General features: G+C 41.5%; 2 protein-coding genes across 4 annotated transcripts in view; one reads left to right on the top strand and one right to left on the bottom strand.

Annotated features, from left to right (window-relative positions):
* dph1 (diphthamide biosynthesis 1) overlaps nt 1–20,892 on the bottom strand; it is a 112,045-nt gene that overhangs the window by 59,098 nt on the left and 32,055 nt on the right. For all 3 annotated transcript variants that reach the window (XR_015859421.1, XM_088380725.1, XM_088380724.1), the window contains exons 2-3: nt 20,151–20,261; nt 5,959–6,024 (exon numbers count right to left, since the gene is read on the bottom strand). The gene's annotated coding sequence lies outside the window, so the exon portion shown is untranslated. The remainder of the gene's footprint in view (nt 1–5,958; nt 6,025–20,150; nt 20,262–20,892) is intronic.
* rtn4rl1b (reticulon 4 receptor-like 1b) overlaps nt 1–20,892 on the top strand; it is a 67,771-nt gene that overhangs the window by 16,395 nt on the left and 30,484 nt on the right. The window lies entirely within an intron of this gene.

Here is a 20,892-nt window from a genome sequence, read left to right as displayed (position 1 = left end):
GGGGAGGGGGCGTGGCCTCCCGCGACCAAGGACGGACTAATTGGTTTGGAATGCGCAAACGGGGCCGAGGTTGTGAGTGGCGGGGTGTCAGACTGTCGAGGGGGAAAGCAAAGCAATCACGGCTAACGCTAACAGCGGATGGCAGCGATGCAGCAACAACACAAATTCCAGCCACCAGGCATTTTTTTATAAGCAGCTCACTTATTTGTTTCCAGGTTAGATGTTTTGACATATTGCGGTTGTTAGGGCTGTTAGTTTTTTTTTTTTATTCTGCAATTCTAGTCACATTTTTTTTAAATTAATTAATTAATTTATTTATTGTGCCATTTTCCCCCCAAAAAACAATGTGCCATTAGCCCAACGTAGCCATAAATAATGAGAAAAAATGTTATAGAAATTAATTCCTCTTTATACTAAGTGCCAATGTAACTGCCCGCCCAAAAAAACAAAAATGGTACAGTCTACATTTCAGCATTTTCTTATGTATTCCAACTTTGTCATTCAAATCACAATGGAGTTGCTTCCCTCTCCACAGCAGAAAAATGGTAGATTCCAGTACATCTAGTTCTCCTCACAACTTTTATATTTTTCCTACAACCAGAAAGATTTTAAATAACCAGCCGAAAATATAATCACAAACACTTTAACGTCTCCCACGGCTGTTGCCCTTCTGGCTTTTCCAATCAATGTAACTTAATCAATACTTCATTTTTGATGTTGTTTTGGATAAAACGTTACCATGCTAGGATTTCAAAAAGCTGCTGATGCCGCTTTTCTTCCAAAACGGAGCCTTTTTCCATTCGCAGGGTTCAAGTTTCACCGACAAACTTGAGCAGCAATGAACGATACCCCTTAAGGGACTCAAACCTTTGGACCAAACGGATGTCGTTCAAGTCCCAAAGTGACACTGATTAATCGCTGGCGAACAGCTAATTAAACATTGAACATTTCAACACCGGCTAATAAATCCACGTCCGCTGTGTAACAATATAAATTGCTACTGTGGCAGAAAATGTATTTTAATAAGTTTGAGCTGACAAGCAAGAGCTGAACATTTCTTGTGAATGAGTTTACAGGTCAGCAGCACCGCCGCCGCCGCCGCCGCTCTTATCATGACGGATCAGAGTCAGGTTCACCTGCAGCGGCGCAGTCCAGTGATTAGAGTCTCCGATAGAGCGGCCTTTTATTGCCCTGCTTGTTCTCTTGCGTGTAATTCGGATTCCAGAATTCATCACCATTCCCTCCTAGCGATCCATCCGTCTCTTTTGACAGACTGGGATGAGATGAGGATGGGGTGGAAAAAAAAAATGAACCCTCTGTCCTTTTTCCCGTTGCCTTTTTTTTATATCAGAAAGTCATTAAAAGAAGAGGAAACCCAATTAATTCCAGATAGAACCCGTTCCTGATCCACGTCTATGTGATTGAAGGCCTTCCCCAGATGATCAGACCTCCACGCTCACATGGTCTTCTTCCAAAGCACCACGTTGTAGATCCTATTTCATCCTGTCTATTTTTTTTTCTCCTTCTCCTTCCATTGTGAGCTATCCAGGAACAGAAAGGCAGGCCGTCTTTGCGAGATAATGAAGTAAACACTCCCCACAGCGCACGCAAGAAAAAATAAAAAAATGCTGATGTATGCAAATGAGTTCTTAGTTTAGAAAATTGAGCCATATTTTTTCTTCCTGAAGGGTGACTCTGCACATTGCTTCCCTTAATGCTCTTTAGGTGTATTATTTAAGAGCGACAACGACAAATCCGAGCCTGGAGCTGCCTTTTTTTTTTTTTTTAAACCGCTGCAGTGTCCGCAGGGAACGTTTGGATTTAAAGTCCATTGTGCACGTTGACAATCCCACTCAGGTGCGTTTTCGGTAGGTTCGCTAATGGGGTAGATTGCTTTTTAGGATATGTGGATGCGGGATGGAGCTCAGTGGAAGCTTGCAGATGTGGACGCCTTATGCTTATTTTATGAATAGCCAAATGCAAAATGGACAGAATTTGTCTGTTTCCTCATATAGTAGCTTCAATCCATAAATCCTCTTAGCTTAATGCTAACAAACAATGCAAAACGTCATTGACAGGCTAACTGTTAGCATCGATAGTGACGGTTTCAGAGGCAACGGATATTTAAATACAAAGAGTGGAGCAACACAGCTAGACAGATGATATAAATATAAGATAATGACGAATAAGCAAAAAAAAATAGTGGTTGTCTGACTTAGTGTATTATATTGCCGCCCGGTGGTCAGTGTGAGGGAGGGAGCAGCACGATTAATTGTATCGCAGCATTAATTCTTATGGGAGAATATTTTTAAGTGTTTCTTTTTTTTGTTTTTTAAATCGAAGAATTGACTTCAACCTAAGGCGCAGTGTGAAGACAAAAGTTTCTAATGATCCTTCAAAACATCTTTTAGAGAAAAGAAACTAATTGGATCGAATTCATCTGAATGTAGTTTCAAAATATTCTAGTAGAAAAAAAACATTTCATATGTCAAATATTTGTCATACCGCTGTCAAAAAAGATCTGAGGGAAATCTTTTGAAATTTCAGGAAACAGATCCTATATAAAAAAAAAAGAAGCGAGGTGAGGTGATTAATTTAATGATTGACATGCCATAAATCCATTAAATCCGCTTCCAAAGTATTCCTCTCCTTGCCACAACCTCTACATTTCTATTATTGCCTCTCATCCTTTCGTCGTCATTACACATCTGCAAGTTATCACAGACTTTTTTTTTTGAAAAGTTCACTTCAACTCGGCACTCTATTACCGGAGAAGAAAGAGGCGAACGCACATCGGCAAAGCCCTAAAACCGGCCCATTGCTCACTTCAACGGTATTCAAACACAGCTTTGCTCTGCGGGTAATTGAAAATGGCCTGTTGCCCGACTGTCATCAGCCAGACAGTGAAAAGTCATTCCCTCAATTAGACGGCTGCTATTTGCTCACCTGGCTAGAAGGCGGCCATAGTGAGGAATCGCCCGCGAATATTTGTTTTGTCGTCTTTGAAGCTTCCGATCGGTCCTCGTTGGGTTTGAATTGCAACTGTGCGACGCCACAGCTCGTCAGGATCATTAAACCGCCGGGAGGCTCATTTGGATTAAGGATTTGGAAATGGCGCAATGAGTCACCAAAATCCACGGAAGCAAATATCCAATATCTCCAAAAACGTTGGAGGCAAAGTTACTGAGAGGCTAACGATACGGTTAGCATCTGTTTGATAAAAATGAATGAAGGCTTGGATGTTCTAGTCGTGTGACCTTCGCAGTCGGAACGTTTTGTAAACAACCGACTTTGATTGGGATCGCCTGTGACTTGGATTGTAAGAAGAGACACGGAATGAAGATGCAGATTGTTGCTTTAGCTTCTCGGGCTATCCGGACACTGGCTAGCTGCCACATGCTTGTCACTTCTCGTTTGAATTGTTTTGTGCTCCAGTTATCCTTGTTGTGTCTTTACCGACTTCTATCTTTAAAAAGTTGCCTCACATTCTCTAACAGGAAGAGGCAAGTGTGTCATTTCCAAGCCTGAAAATAAGCGTAAACAGAAGCAGCTAGCTTCATGGACGTCGTCATAGTAATTAATCTTTATTTTCGGGGTTACAAACGCTTGGCCAGCTCCCGAATTAACCTTCGCCGAGGTCGTCGGCACGCTAATCCCTTCTCGTTGATGAATGCGGGACGTCATAGCCCTCGTCTTCAGCGAATGTGCGCATGCTAGCCCGCGCACAGATGTTAGCATACTTTTTCTGATGTGCTCAGCGCTCATCATTTTTCTCCGGTAGTCTATTTAGCGAAGTAGAAAGTGGATGGGAAGTTTTAAAAACATGTTTGAAGTCGGGTTGTCCTCTTTCGACCTGCTCTTAGCGCGGTCGTAGCCATCCGCGCGCTCCCCCGAGGGACTTTCACCTGACAAAAATGCTCTCAGGCTTTCTCCTCTTAAATCCATTTTCCTTCCAAAAGAAAATGAGCGGCTTGGTGCGCGTCAACGTGACGGCGAGGGCGGAAGGCGGAGCCTCTCTGACACGCCGGCGGATTACGGCGGGAGAGCGAGGACCGAGATGCGGCGGGAGGCATCAATGAGCGAAAACGCTTTCATCTGTTCGACGACTTCAAAGTCTTCAAAGAAAACGGGCTGCACTCGGAACACATTAACACTCTTAACACGCGCCCGGGATGTCAAAAGATCTCACACGTGCGCACTCCTTGCGCAAACACACAAAGTGACCTTTGCGTGGCACGATTTCAACAAGGACGCTATTAATAACCTCGGCGGCGCTCGTGCCGTACGTTTTTACCAGCCGTGACACGACAGCTGGCAAAACATGGCGGCGGCGGGCCTGTTGTCTCGATCATTTGGCTGACGGTAGCTCGCGAAGGCCCGAAGTGACTCGAGTCAACATTTTTTATGAGACAATCCTCGACAAGATCACATCAAGTTTGGACGCCGCCGACGTTATTTGGTGTCGGCTCGGCGAATTAACACGGCCATCTGTCGAGGATATCTGCTTCCGATTGGAGCTCATTTGGGCTTGATAAGCTGTGGAAGTTTCCCAAAATGGCAGCTTTGACACCAAAATGATCAATTTCCTGTTCAATTTCAGGCATGGCTGCTTTTTTTTATGCATCCTGTTATGATCGACATGTCTGGCCAATTTGGGAAACTGATGCTAGCGGAATATTTTTGCCTAGCTTTCCAGAAAAAAAGACTAACGTTATGATTTGTCCACCTTCGATGGTGGAAGGAAATAAGCAGGCGAAGCCCGTGACCGATTTTGACTACGGTGGCTCATTGGGGTCAAAAAAGCTTTTATTCTGAAATTAATCCTGTGATTAGCCGATGTAAGCTAACAACAAACCGTTCATCGGAATCAAACCCATATTGGTCACGATTTTTGCACCACCGATGTTTCGGTCTCATGAATAAAAAATATTTTTCAGTGAGCTAGTTAGCGCTCGAGGAGGAGGGCATTAGTTTACACATGGAGAGCTCTCTCGAGTGACTTGCGCGAGATCTTTGCCAGCAGCACCGGGACCCGCCCGAGGCCCTTTGGCACTCTCGGAGCAATGTCAGCTTGCCGGTGCTATTCGTGTGTGTGTGTGTTGTGTGTGTGTGTGTGTGTGCAAGGTGACAGCAGTGTTACCTTGGTGAGCAATGAGCAGCAAAGTGACTCGCAGGCCATCTGTAGCAAATACAACCTCGATCCGTGCAGAGGTCAAATAACGCAAGACACGCAAACCACTGGGAAGCTTTTAACGGCGACATTTCGAGAAAGTAACTTTTCAGTTCCGCACATACGTTTTGACTCTTATCATCCCTCGTTAGCATAGCGACGCGGTTCACATCCTACCGGGACGTGGAAACACCTCACGGCTGTTAATCTCTGGTAGCCTCGTCTCATTAAGACCCGGACGTAATCTCATAAGTAAATATGATAAGACTTTGATAAGTCATCTTCACTCTTGTGACCTCCGCTCTTAATTCAATGCTCCATTTTGGATGACACTTGGCTGACTTTTCCATCCGGCTTGTAAAATGAGGCAGTTTAGGAGTGAAAGTGACCCCCGAGGGAGTCATGGCGGGTGGCAACAGATGAGCCAATTGAGTCCACATGGCTCATCTGGCCATCTTCCACCTGTGTTTCCTGCAGCGAAGCACAGCTGCTCACCAAATTCTGCCTCCACCTTGGATTTTTTTTTTTTTTTTTTTTTGGTTGCTTGATGTTTCATAATTCACACATCTGCGCTTTAATCACCTCTAGCGGCTGGCTGTCGGTGCAGATACATGAGACCTGTTTGCAAATGGCGGCAAGTGTTCATACTTGTTGGATTCGTCATAAAGCAATTTTAGAAACACGAATGAGTTTTTTAGACTGTGCAAGATGTAACAGGGGTGAAGCAGCATGTGGCTCAATGCCCAAGTATGTTCTGTTTTAAGTAAGCATATGAAGGATAAACTTACCTGATCTTGTGTTTTTTATTTTTTCCTTTTGTGCCATCCTTGAATGGTGATTTTTTTATTTATTCACTGAAAGAAAGAAAAACAAACAAATGTGGTTATTTTGTTCACATCAAATCTTTTTGTTGGGTTAGGATAGAGGATCTTTTTATACACATATAGAGAAATGTATCATAATAAATACATAAATGAAACAAAAAAGAAAGTAATTTAAAAAAAAATAATAATAATAAATAAAAATAATAAATATAAATAAATTAATTAAAGATACATCTTTGTCATACATCTGGTTAGGAATATTTGGTTCTATGTGGCACGAATAAAAAATTGTTGCCCATCCTTAAGTATTTTGTAACGGATATTTACTTGACATGAAGCAGCATGTGACTCCTTGTTGTTCTTCTATGAACAAATTGCAAACAATTGTAGTTTTTAACCAAAGCCTTGTGCAAACGAGCAAGAAATAAAACAGCAACTTCTACTCTGCCAGTGTAAATATCATGTTGAGCTGCATTTCGTGCTTCTATTTGCAGCAGACTTTGCCGGGGTAATTTGAGCACATCCTATTTCTTCTCCTCTGTGTCTAGTGCAGAGTATTCAGATAAGCTTCTAATAAGCGTCACGCTGCTTACGTCGACCGAAGCCAATATTGTTTCCAAGCTTTTTTTTTCCCAGCCACCGCTCGTCTTCCCGTCTGTCTGAACTCATCACTTTCGTGAGACGGGAGTAAAAAAAAAAGAAATAAAAAAATGGCGCCGCCAATGATCTATTCTCATTTCCATCAACCCTGAATGCATCAAAGGCACAATATCCTCAAAGCACTCCCGGATTGTATATTTATTTCATTCTTTAGAAATATTCCAGAGTTCTTTACACACTACATCGAGCTGACGCAACAAGCGCTGCCAAAAAATTTTTCCCGTCACCGGCCGGACATGCTGGACGATAAATTCCTTCACTCAGGCCTGTGTTTGTTTTTCTATTAATTTCACACTTTGTACTCTTGAAATGCCTCCGAGACAGCAATGGCATTTGTTCAACCTCCCCCCAAAAAAAATTAAAAAACATGTTTTGCATTTTGTGTGTAGTTCATATTAAGACTTTTTTTTTTTTTTTTTTTGGTGATGCATATTGTGAAGGTTTACTGTACAGCGCAAGTTCTGCAAATCTTTCCGGATCACAACTTGGCAGACATCACATGACACCATTTTTTTTTTCAATATCATGATGCAAGATGTCATCATACATTTCGAGGCTTCACTTGAGCCAGAAAAGTTGTCTTAGTCTTTTCTTAGGCTTTCTCAAGCATCACCCGATGCATTGTTATCATAACGGTGTTTTGTTTATTTTGACAGTGGCTAATTTGATTTTAAGCTAGCACGACGATTAAGGAAAAAAATGTGTGAGATATTAATAATCCACAGTTCACGATCACAAAATAAAGTTGCATAAAATTTCAATAAAAAACTTAAGTTGGGGAATCCAACTAAATATTTTAAGTTAGATTTGAAGCTGTTGTGAAAATTGGCTTTCCCGCATTTTACAAGAAATAATTTTCCTTTTATTGTTAAATAAATAATAATAAAAGCATCTTGCTTGCTTTTGCTGTTGCCATAAATGTCAATAATTTATATTTTAAAGTTGCTCCAACTTAAATGACCGTTTTAGCCCGAGGTTATTTTACACAAATATAAAAAAAACGTGTCTTCAAATATCACCCGTACGATCAATACACATTTTGCATTTTTTGGCGCTCATATGAAGAATGGAGGAAGTTTAAAGGGACAACAAAGTAGAAGAAAGAACACTTTAGAAAACACATTAAGGATTTTGCTGCATGTCATCAAACACCCAAAGGGGTAAACATCCACAATGAATACACGGCAAAACTGAAATCACTCTAATATGAAATCGTCCATTGTCGGTACGACAAGTATAGAAATATCTTCTAACGGAGCAGAAGTTACAATGTTGTGGAGAATAAAGACGATGCATGGATTGTGTCGCTGCCTCTCAGACTCCATTAAGGCTGACGCGGCGCTCGTGAAGCGTTCCGGTGCTCTGCCCGCTTACGTTCCATCCCGCACCCGGCGGTGCACAAAGTGACGTTTGAACGTGACACATTCAGGCCACAGCTGGTTTCGCCTTTTCTTCTGCTCATACGTCTGTCATCTCCTCTCCATCGCCGACGTAGGCAAATGGAGACGGAAGCTTCGCGACACGAATTCGGGGACTGGGGGAAAAAAAGGCAGGGAACGTCTCGAGGGAGCTGTCCGTGGTACTGAGTAGAGACAAGTGTAGCGTTTTAGATGGAACGCTGCATAAATGTGTGTGTGTGTGTGTGGGGGGGGGGGGGGTCAGTGGATTTGAAAAGAGGAACATGTGATTCCTTTACACAATATCTGACAAACTACTTGACATCAGCTGCATGCATGTAAATGGTGTACATGAAAGGCAATATGATGAGTGAGCGCAAAAGTCAGTTTCCATATATTACATCGTTGAAAAGATGCTTCCACAATATGTTAATTATTTGGATATAAAAGCCATTTTGAGTGTTTTGCTCAGCTGGTGCGGCTAATTTATTCCATTCCATGCTACTATTAGCATAACGTGAAGGTAGCGCTGGCCATTTAATTAACTTAAATAATTTTCATTTTGTATTTTTAGTTACTAATCTTATTAAAATTCTTTAGGGATTTTATTTTAAATTACAAAATATATTATATATAAATATTTAAATAAGGGATTTTTTTAAGTATGTAGGGAAACTAAATTAATATATAAAATTATTTGCACGCATACACATCATAAGGGCCGTAACAGATTAAATGTTCAATTGAATTCCTGCCCTTTCCATTGATTGAGGGGAAAGTGGGAAATAAAACACACAAACTAAGGAACGACACGACTCAAGGTTATTAAAAAATAATCCTTGAGGAGAAGCAGAGTGGAAGATGAAGTGACAGATGGACATACAGTATCTTTATGAGCGGAGGAGGATCAGCAGGAGAGGAAGGGGGGTGCACATTTTTGCAGTACGTACAGTAAATGTCAGCAAGGAGCATCGCGCTATTTCTGCGGCTTGTGGTTGGCATTCATGTGCAGCTCCGCGAGGTCTTTACTAGGCTATTGCTTTTCATTTTGCCCCATGGACTTGCTGTCATGCTGATAAATCATAAAAGAATAAATCAAAGAAAAATATATATGACAAAGCGCAAACGTTACAGCTGGTTGCCCACTTTTTTAATGACGGATCAGTAGCGGTGCTAGAGAGGTGGCCGTGGGGGGCACTGGCCTCCCAGGTGCCAGGCCATTAAAATGACTTTGGGGTATTTTTAGATTTTTTTTTTTCTTTTCAATGGATAGTTAGAGTGGAGGAATATAGCATGAGTGACATTTCTAGCTGCTTGTGGCCAGATTCCAGTGATGTGTTCTTTATATCAAGCGCTGCTACTTTTCATTTGTATGGAATCTCTCAAAGGTTCTATTACCGCCTCTCGGGCTAAACGCAAGTATTGCATTATGTGAGAGAAAAGCCTGCAGGTGGTAAAGTAAATGAGCAGAGAGAAAAATTTGAAAAACAAACAGCTGCGAGAATCGCTGGCGCCACTCGAAAACTTTACGCCGCCAAGGCGCAAGAATATTCGAACAGAAAGAAGATTTTGCCCTTCGAGTCAGACCGTAGGAATTAAAACGAGCAACATGAAATCATGAGAGATTTAAAGAATCCTGGCGTCATATTCATTTATGTAGCAGGTGCAAGTCCAACACAGGTGCTCTTTTTTTTATTGCATCCAAATGTCGTATCCTAGCAACCAGGCTGCGAGAATAAAGCCCTTCGTCCCGCCCCGAGGTTACAGCCATTGTGACTGAGGCCATTTCGAGATGACTGATGGAGACTCGATGCACTCCATACGTATAAAAAGAACCAAATCCTTCAAGAAAAAACTTGATGACTCAGCATGAAACAAAGTCTTTATTGTGTCTTTTTGCAAAAGGGGTCTTACATAGGATTGAGGCTAACGCTTCATTTTGTGCTCAAGCAAACAAGTACAGACTCTTGGATGTACTTAAGAATCAAATCAGTACTTTGGATTTTGTGCAGGCCCTTTATCTAGCTCAGAGTGGGAGCACGACTGATTTTGTGCTGGAAATCTTGATACGTATTTAGATGGTATTCGGAGAGCGGGAGCAGGGATGCTGACCTACTTCACATCATGTCCAGAGCACAGCTGCTTCATGGCACCCTGCCTCACCCCCGGCATCACCCTTCATCCATCCCCCGATGAGGCCTGCCCTGTTGTTCCGACCTATACGACGCCGTGCGGCGCTCATAAATTCTCTCTCAGCGATGAATTTGACACGATTGATAATGACATGCTGCTCGTCAGAATAAAAAAAAAAAGAGTGGGTGGAGCTTATTGGTTTTAAATAGGTTCAAAGATTGGGATTTCTTCGTCTCAATTAGATGTGAGGTTCCACAGGGGTCAATTCTTGGACCACTTTCTCATCCATTTTCTTGTTTTTTGCACACCTTTTTTTTTTCAAATATTATTTTAGTGTTTCATTTCATTTAGCATTATTTTAGATTTTATTATGAATTTTGCAATTTTTAATATTTTGCTGCTTTTTCCCGTAATACTTCTGCAGCATAAATGCTGTGGAAAGGGGAAATCAATGGTACATTGTACAAAAAAAAAATCAAATCTATGGGGATTAGTCGGGATTCCCATCGTTCAAAGCTCCCGTGTCATCAAAATTCAAATTTCCCACCGATTTATACATCAATCAAAAGAATTCGTTGACATGGTTCAAGTTTAACATCGACGCTGTTTGCTCTGACGAGAACAAATAAACAGTGCAGCTCCTCACGCACTTGGTGTTTGATCTGTCTTCCTTGCACAGAAGAATAATAACATTTCTTTTTTTTAGGTTTACCTGAGAGATCTATGGTGGGAGGGCATATAAATATAGATATAAGTGTGTGTGTGTGTCCTTGGATGTGTGCTGAGTTGTGGTCTTGGGAATCAATCAATACTCGAGAATCGTGTGAGGAGGTCACGGAGACGTGCACCTTTCTCGTTTTTTTTTTCTTTCTTCTGTTGAACACACTCGGGAAATTGATTGGGAAATGATAACCATCTTTGACCGTGTAGAGTTGAAGGCTACAAATAAAAGAAAAAAAACGTGCAGAGTGTGCGTGACTTCAAGTCTATTGTGATGACTGTACTTTGATTGTGTGTGGATTATATAAAAAAAAAAGTAATGCACAACTCTGATTAGAGGAACACATTCCATTTGGAGTTAGTGTCATTTCACACAGAGGCGCTGATGAGCTAACTTAAATGATGAATTGAAATACGAACGCGGGGGGGGGGTTTAGGATGTTAACCTTAATGCACCACGTTCAGCGCTGAAGCTCATAAATATTGATTGGATTTTGGAATTTTGCGGCTGGTGAGATCTTAGAAAAGCATTGTCGTGTTATTTCACTATGCTGAGAAGAGCAGCTTTGTCCGATTTTCTCGGGTCTGGTGATCACATTTGACCCGATTAAACGGATGGGATCCTAAACAAAAGCAGCTCGGCATCCAATCTCCCTTCTTTGTTCTCTAAATGAAAAAGGATACGTTGCGTCGGAGCAGGCTGGGAAAAGGCGGAGCGGCCTGCCATGCTTTTCTTTGCCGTGTTGTGCAGACAACATAAATCATGCAGCGTGGCCACGTATCAGTGATGGACGACCAGAAAAAGAAGTAGGCCAGTCGACATCGCTTGTGATCTGCCGCTTCGTACTGGATCCAAGTCACCGAGGTTGGAGATATATATTTAGTACCGCCCCCCCCATCCCCTCCGAGTCCTTCCACCTCGCCTAGTGCCAGCCGATGTCAGAGTAAATTTGCAACATCCATTATGGAGACATGACATTCGGGCATGTGGACAAAGACGAGTCGGGCGAGACCGTTCTCAAAGTGAAATAGTGAGAAGGATGTGATCGAGGAAGTCCAAGGAGGATTTCAAACTACTCCTGGAACATTTCGGAGCAAAATAATGATAAAAAACGTATCTGATACCGATACCAAGTATCGATACCACTCTTGATACCACCTCCCCGAACAAAAAATTGTGCTTAATAAAAATAAAAGATCATTTTAAAGACCTGTAGTATTTGTTTCCAATATAGAAAAAACTTCATATTACATAAAATCAATGCAAATTTTCCATTCTTCCTATTTTGAATATCTACTTCCTGGTGGCAAAATGGCCACAAGAGGGCGGTAATCATTCAGTCAGTAATTACTAGACCTGAACTTCATCCAGTTTGCGTTTTTAGGACCCAGAAGAGAAGAAACAACTCTCGCAGAGTTTGTTGTGATTCTTCTGAACAACTTGCGAACTCAATCGTGTTCATTGTGGCCGCACCTAACAACTACTGTTAACGATTCTTTTCCCGCCAAAACCAGCAAGATCTTCCAGAAAGGCCATTCGATGTCAGTGAAAATACAAGACAATGGAGTTAATTAAGCGTCAACACAAAACGAGCTTTTCAAGCCTTACCATAGTGCACGAGCGTCTTTTGTGTCAAACCCGTCAACGTTATTTAAAGCGACAACAGACGAAACGCTATTCTGGGAGACGTCCTCACCTGGGAAGGCTTCAATACTCGCAAGAACTCTATGACTCATTGCGTCTTTGTTTGACACGACTGAAACTCAAGTGTTTTTAACACAGCGCAACAGGGAAGGGGAAAATAACGTCTTTTTTTTTTTATCCCAGTTGTTGTCACCACCGCAACTGAGTCTAGACATTTCTTTCCTTTAAGTGGGTGTTTTCAGAAGTAAGAGGTGTCAGATTACCTCGCCTCTTCCCCCAAAAAAAAGAAAAAAAAAAACGTTCTCCTTGCAAGTCTTTGTGATTGAATCATTGAAAAACATCAGTCGGAATTATTATGGAAAGATTTGCCAGACGGAAAATGATTGTGTTGAGATGCTTTTGTGTGACGATTTCTAATAGCACGTCGATTTACTTCGAGCTTTCGAGACGGCCCGCAGGCAACGGTCTAAGCGGAGGGGATTTCTGACAGGCGTATTCTTAGGCTTGCACTAATTCCACCTCCACCGGTGTGCCTAAATACTATGTCGCCTTTCTTCGGCAGGCATTTTAAGAGGGCGAGAGGAATCCGTTCAATATTTCCGTCGACTTCACCCACAAAAGGCTTGATAACTAATATTTGGGTTATCACCTATACTTAAGTTTCAAAAATATTGATTGGTTTAGAATGACAATAAAGATTTGAATTCACATTTATTTCATATTATATATTTAATCAAATATTTTTTTAAATATTTAAAAATGAAATATTTAATAAGATACAATGAGAAGCCACAAAAGGATCTTTCCTGTCATTCATCCCAGCCAACTGCAGTTCAACACATCACAAATCTTCTATTTTGCTGCCATTTTGTTTTTTTTTCCACTCCCTTCGGAGGCAACCCCCCGAGCCAAGCCTCATGACTCAGAGGAGGTTGGCAGCGAGAAGCTTCGTCTTTATCACTTCCTCATCAGACACAAGCGCCCCTGCCGGCTCCGGCTTCGGCTCCTCTGCGGGCCAGCATCCAAAGATGCCTGTTTTAGCTGCCCCGATTGAGAGCCCGGTGGCCTCATTAAAGCTGGACATGCGGCCACAAAATCTTAACCCCCAAAACACCAAACCTCGGGGCTAGAATTTAAGCTTCCAAAACAGTAACTGGATTTTGTGCATCTTCTGCACTGTCATTTTAAAATAATGTCAAATTAAAAAAATGTATCCGATATATCGATTAATTGAAAACAAAAAAATCTGATCGATAATGAAAATAATTACTTTTATGTACATACATGTGTGGATTTAAAAAAGCCACGATAACTAGATGATGAATTGTTTGAGCATTCAATTCAGTAATACTATCATCTACCACTAGAGGGAGCTCGATTACCACTTGCATTACGCGTACTGCAGTTTCTGCTGCAACGCATCATTCCCAGTCGTCGTAACCCTGCGAGAGCTCGTTACATTTTGGTTAATTTGTCTCCTGTTCAGACCGCTCTCTGACCTTTCAAATGTCCTGGCATTTACATTGTGCTTATCCGAAAAGGCAGCCAAAAACATAACACCGGGGACATGCTGAATTATTGATGCGGGAAGCAAGCGAGCCACAACAGCGGACGCCACCTCGTATTTTATACCTGGTCCGTTTCGCTTTCTTGCTTTATCCAACAACGTGGTCTTTTGTCATTGAATTAATTTCCCCCCCATCCCCCTTTTGTTTTGCCTGCTGCTCACGTCGTCATGAAGTCCCGACGGAATACGTTTGGTGGTGAGCGGATGCTCGTCATTGTCATTCAGCCAGAGACAGACGGCGTACTTAACAAGCCAAAGCTCGTTAGATTAATTTCTATTTTCCCCTCGCCCAGCTCCGCTCGGCGTCTGACTATAAACACTCCGACGTGTTGTATCGAGGCTTTTTGAGCCGACATTATTCCGCCAATAATAACAGCATTAGCGCCATTGTTAGCGTAGCGCGCCGTCACAGCCATGCCGCCTCCGGGTCACCTATTTTTACTGCCTTACCACGCCAAGGCTGCTCTGAAAAATATGCAAAAATGATTATTATCATTATGAAAAACTGTGTGTTAAGACTGCATGGGCGTTTGCATCCATTTATTTACAATGCGTCTCACAGCACAGAAGTTGTTTACGTTCTCATTTATCTGGTTCCGTATGCGGCAATCGTATCCGCAACTCTCGCTGATTTGATCTTTTTATTCGCACTGACTTCACGCTATTGCTCCAAATTCACTCCAATACAAAATCTGACAAGACATATAAAGCCAAACAACATCTCTCCCATTTCTGTATCAAAAGTGGAGCAGACGATCCTTGTTGACCGCTTGATCCTTCTTGTTACAGCCTTTGAAACGCATGGAAGGAGCAGAAAAGTGCACATTTTCCTCTTTCGCCGATTATAAAGTCACCGTCGATGCTTGTAACGGAGCCCGGCGGACATGAGCGATTCGCTCCTGCGAAACCAAATGGATGATGTGAGCCAGAAGGTCAACGCAGCGCTTGCAGTAACTTGCGAGACAGCAAAACCGCTCGCTACTAGAAAGAATTATAATCTCGTACATGAACGACACAAGTACTCAAGAAAGATTCACGTGACTTAAAAAGACACCATTCAATAATTGTATCAACATAATCTACAAAGACTCTTGAATACACAGCTAGGCTATAATGCTAACAACTTTACAAAATGGCCGCCACAGTGAACAAGCTAACAGAAGCCAAAATAAAATCTTTCACTCTTGACGTGTAATGTCAAGAAAATCAACGATTGATTCGAGTTTTTATTATTATTTTTTTTTTACTACTAGTACTTTGACTTTGAATTGTTTTACTAGTGAGCACAAAGAAGGTACTAGTAGCTGTACTTCAAGCGCTCACACATATTTCAAGTTTCTACCCTGTTTAATTTCCCATTGGTGGAATTTTTGACTTCCCTCTCAGATGACAGTGAGGTGTATGCCGGTTGTGTAATTAAAATGAACCGTCTCTTGCTCATGGACTCCTGAAATCACATCCTTAATTGCTTTCCTCATTAAAAAACATGCCTTGTGTCTTTGTGACGTGCGCAACATTCAACTAAATTACCGTCGTCGCCACTTAATCATACCTTCATTTATTTATTTATTTATTTTAATCAATATTGTCAGATCGTTTAGTGGCTGCGGAGATTAGCGTTCTCTAATGGGAGATACAATTCACCGCATTTATTTTTACCTTAATCCGAAGGTTCTAACACAAAGGTTGACAAGGTAACGTCGACACGTGTTTCCCGCCTCAAGGCCGTATTATCCGGGTGTTTTGGTTGTTATGGCAACCTGTGCTTTACAAAAGTATACATGACGTTCATACATCACACGTAGTAGTACTTGGACTGCACAAAGCGTCGTTAGTGAACAAGAAGGGGATTTCACTTCCATTTTTATATGAACAATCTTTTCTCAGGAAATTATTTCTTCATCGCTAACCGAGCCACATTATCGGGGTCTTGATCGTAATTTACGAGTCCAATCACCACTAACACCAGCAACCTCCTTGTTATTATGTCTGGATTGTTATGGAATTTAATTACTGCAATTGAATCACATGGAAAGATTTTTTTCTCCAGACAGGATGTTGAGGAAAATGCGACTCTCCAACATTCAATATGACCTTGAGGAATTAAAATGTATGCACGGCAATCTATAAGCGATGTGGGGAAGTCGGTTATATAATTCCCACATCTCCATTATTTCTTGTCAAGCGCAAGGCCAGACAGGACGTTGCGTATTAATGAATCAAAAGTATTGGGACAGGTGTTAGCTGGATTGCTGATAGATGACCTTGCTTTTTAAGGAGGGCTTGTCTCTCCGGATCACGGCGCGACGGTTTGAAACGGCGCTGAATATTTGATGGACCAAGCACAACCATCGTATAAATACAAGCGAGGTAATTAACCAACAGTTGAACTGCTCTGATTTCATACATAATACTTTCTTGTTTTTAGGGTTTTGGATGGAAGTGGATTTCAAATGGGTTTCTTATAACGACGTGAGCGAAGTTCGGGAGTTCATGAGCCTTTTAAAAGGAATTGTTGAGTCTCAAGCTCTTGTTCTTGGTTTTAAAGAGTGGTGCAATCTAGTTTCCTATTTTTTTGTGTGAAATTAATCACCAATATGGTCCAACTTTCATTTATATTGGGTGTAATTTCAATGTCTACCCCTAGATGGCGATATAATTATTTTATTTGAGATGGTGTAAATTTTAAACAGGAAGAACAGTTAAAATATGATTAAATATTTTGTTTAGTGCATACAGGATTGATGTGCTAATGCGTTTTAAAAAAAAATCTGCACAAAATCGCTGACCGCTTCGATTACCTAGTGGCCTGAAGTGGAATAACACCACCAAGCATCATTGGACCAGCATTGGCAGTCACAGAGCAGCAAAGTTACACCCCGATTTATTTAATTTAGTAGCCCCACTTTTGAGTAAGTCTCAACATTTTTTGAGGGGCTTCAAACAGGAGCTCTAATATTCTCCTTCATGGTTTCGAAAGGGGCGCACTTGCCACTTGAGTTGTCACTCTGGCCTATATTACATTCCAATTCAACCCAGACGTGTCTCAAAATGACACCCGGCTGGGAGAAAAAAAAAAAAAAAAAAAATCATATCCCTTTCACTGCAGGCAGATAATCCTCCAAACAATCCCGTCTATTCTCTTCCAGCCTCGTATTACATTCAGGTAATTGTGCTGTTTGACGCAGAGGCGATTTTTTTTTAGATGAGTTCCCAATCTGCTAATTAATTTACAAAAAAAAAGCTCAGCCATGAAAGAGCTGTCTGCTTTTACGTTTCATGCTTCAAGTGACATCATTTCAATATTTTTGCTCTCAAATGGCACAATTAGAAGATGCCTAATGGCGGTGATGAGAAAAAATAACACTTGGAATCAGAAGATGATAAGGCTTTTTTCCAAATGAGGAAAAATATCAAATAGGCGAACAGATTGGATATACTCGCTATTCAGAAATCCTGGAATCAATAAATATCCACTTCGAATTGCGATGTCATTACATTCGGGGAAAGTCAGACGGAACTATCTGCAATGTTTGAAAAGCATCGAAGAAAAGAAAGTCGAAGGTTCACAAGTTCCCACGTGATCTCACTCTTCCAATTTACGGGAATAATTTTCTCTCCTTTCAACTCTGTTGATCGTCACGTCGCCGCTGACATTCACTGCTTAAATGAATCTACAGAGAATTGGCCTTCTCCTTGTCTGGGCCTCAGCCAAATCATCAATCACGTCAGATCATCATTGTGCCGTTCCTTCTTCTGCTGCACGCGTCTTGACTTTCTCAAAAGTGAAAGCAACAAAAAGAAAATGGGACTGTACGGTTTTGTAGAGTTTGTAGTTTGATTTGAATTGGGCTCCAAATAGTGCAACATGAGCAAATTTCAGGAAAGGTTTTTTTTTTTATTATTATTTCTTGAGGACACTAAAAGATTTTGGCACAAATCCCAGTAAGGCTATGAAGTGGTACTCGGGTACGCCCAGGTCAAAGGTCCTGCTGACAAATCCGCCCACAACAGAATGTCAGGAAAATCATTTCCGAAATATTTCAGCAAGATATGAAAGTATGGCAACCACTGGCGGAGCTAGGAAGGGGGCAACTGGGCCACTGCCTCCCCCAGATAATTGAATTTTTTTTTGACAATTTCCACCTGTCTCCAGTGACCATATGATGAACATTTTTTAAATGTTGAATTTGTTGAAAGCAAAAGTTTCCCTCAACTCCAATAGTTGTCTCAAGTCAAAAACAGAAATAACAATCTCCGCCATTTTGTCCCGCCCTCGACTCGCCACCTTTAGCGTACGTTGGGTTGATTGCAGGTTGAATAATGTATTTGTTTGTGGTCCACCGCTTCATTTCCCCGCTACATTTCTCTTTATTTATTCAACATAATAGCATCCTATATGAGGTGTCAACACTGAGGCCGTCATAATGCATTATGCAACAACTTTTTTCCAACCCTACAAACTATTAGAATCAAGTAGGCTTCTCTCGTCTCTCCGGATGTTTTATTATTTCCCTTTCCAGGAGTGCGCAAACACCCGAGCACACACTTTCCGTTTGCACGCGTTATCATGCGACACAGAGCCACTTTGCTAGCTCAGCTAACACAGCGGGACGGACAAAGCGGCCCGCGGAACTTTCTAAATTATCCAGCTGCCCCTGGCTCGGTAGAGCTGCCCTCTGTGCACCGCGCTCATTTATAATAAAAGCCATGTGACAAGCTGCTAGCTACACGCGGACTTTTCCCAGCGCTCATCTAGACCAGTTGTCCCCCCCCCGCCCATTAAAGATGGCCGTCTGCTGCCACCCAGTTGTGTCGCCGATGGTGTGAAAATTAATTCAGCAGCTCATTGCGTATTAACACTGCAAAATGAGATAAAGCGATTAGGGGGGGATACAATTGGCGCGCACACTCATGGACACACACAAACAAACAAACTGTAGCTGTGGGACTTTAACTTTAGGAAGCACTACATGAGGGAAATTAGTTTAGTTTGCTTAATGAATTCGATTCTTAAATGCTGCTGCATTGTTGCTCGGCAGAATAATTATTGCGAAAGAAAAATACAGGATGTCTCCTTAAATATTTCGCAAAACGGAGTTTAAAATTCAAAACGGCTTCTCATCATTTTTTAATCACTTTTTTTTTTAATCTTTCTGTGCCCCGGCACACCTTCTTGCACTCTTCCATATCCACTTGACGACTTTAATTGATAGCGCCACACACCATTAGTGCCATTCTTCTGCTTTGCTGGCTGCTTTTAAACGGTTTTCGGCTGATGATTCATCATAGTTATACATTCAACCTTTACTGTCAATTCTTTCAAGTTTCATCTGATTCTTCGCTTTACTTTGGAGTCCGCCTGGTTATTTTAACGACGCGACCGTAACATTTGGAACAGACAAGATGATACGAGCCATGCTAAAGCCGATTTATGGTAGCAGCAGACTCAAGTTGCATAACGGTTTGGCAGATAACGCTTGTAAATATTCTTCCCCAAAAGAGGCTTCAAGCTGTGTTTTTCACTCTCTCAGCAGGTTACTGTGAAAGTAAAACTCAAAACAAAGCGAGCAGAGCTGCCATGTGCATTTAAAACAACTAGCTTAACGCTACAATGTGAAACTTCATCAGCTAACGGGCTAACAGTTAGCATTTACGTTGGTACCGTTTAGGAACACAAATGGTGCAGCAACATGTAGACAGATCATATAACAATGGGATAATATGAATTTACAATTACAATTTTTTAATTCTATTTAATTGACATTATTGTGTGTTTTTATTAAGTACAATAATGTAAGGTAATATTGTTCTAGGCAAATATTGTAAATTTTTTGCATGCATTTTATGAGGGATTGGAAGATATTGGTGTTGGTGTTGATTGAATTGAACAGTATTTGTTATTAGTTCCTTTTTACACAACAGAGAATAGGGAGCAAAGCAATTTGTCTTTTTAACGCCCAACAGTTTTCCATAAAAGCTGATAAGCAAATTGGCACAACAAGTGGTTGCATTCGACAATGGCGGTCGGCACCTTTTCAGACGGGTGGGCGCATCTCTTCATGATGACATGATTGTAGTCGCTTCCAACACCAATTTAAACGTCGGGTCCACTTAAGAACAAACGGTTTGTTTTTAACTGGGCCTGAAAGGAAGAGAAGAGCCAATTATTTACATTGATAGTATTTGGAAAGTGACTTCATTGCATTTCTCTTGAGGTCGTCTTTGTTTTTGCCTGCCTCTAATTGGGCTTTAACATCTACAGTTTATGCACTGATTTGTTTTTTTAAGCGAGTCGTCGGAATTGTAAATTATATCTAAACCTGATAAATAGCTTGACTTCAAAGAGAACGGATTGATTCGCTTTCCATTATTTCCTATGGGAAGTATCATTTTAAAATTGGACTTCTTTGGAAGATCCACAAATCAACGGTGAGAGTTTGGAATTAAAAGTGAGACGGTGTCTCGTACAAGGTCGACAGGGGGTTTCATATTTTGTGTTGGGGGAAAATGAGTGGATCAAAGTGCTGTGTGGGTTCACTGTCAGGCGGATGCCCGCACACACACACACACGGGGGTGCGCCAGCTCAATGCCCGCTAAGTCGTCTTAACTTTTCACATCCACCCCCCGCCGCGTCGTGAGGGTCACATGCTCTTTGATGCATTGTCTGGCAAAATAGCAGCCCCCTCCTCGCGTTAGGCAAACTGTCAAACGGGGACCGAGATATTCCGAGGCGCTCTGCAGCTCCTTCTGAGTTGTAAAAGATGGATGAGCG

This window comes from Syngnathus floridae, chromosome 7 (assembly GCF_059516105.1).
Source record: "Syngnathus floridae isolate MCC-2025c chromosome 7, RoL_Sflo_1.0, whole genome shotgun sequence".
Lineage (NCBI taxonomy): Eukaryota > Metazoa > Chordata > Actinopteri > Syngnathiformes > Syngnathidae > Syngnathus > Syngnathus floridae.
Note: the sequence above shows the minus strand (reverse complement) of the source record. Positions and strands in the feature narration are given on the sequence as shown.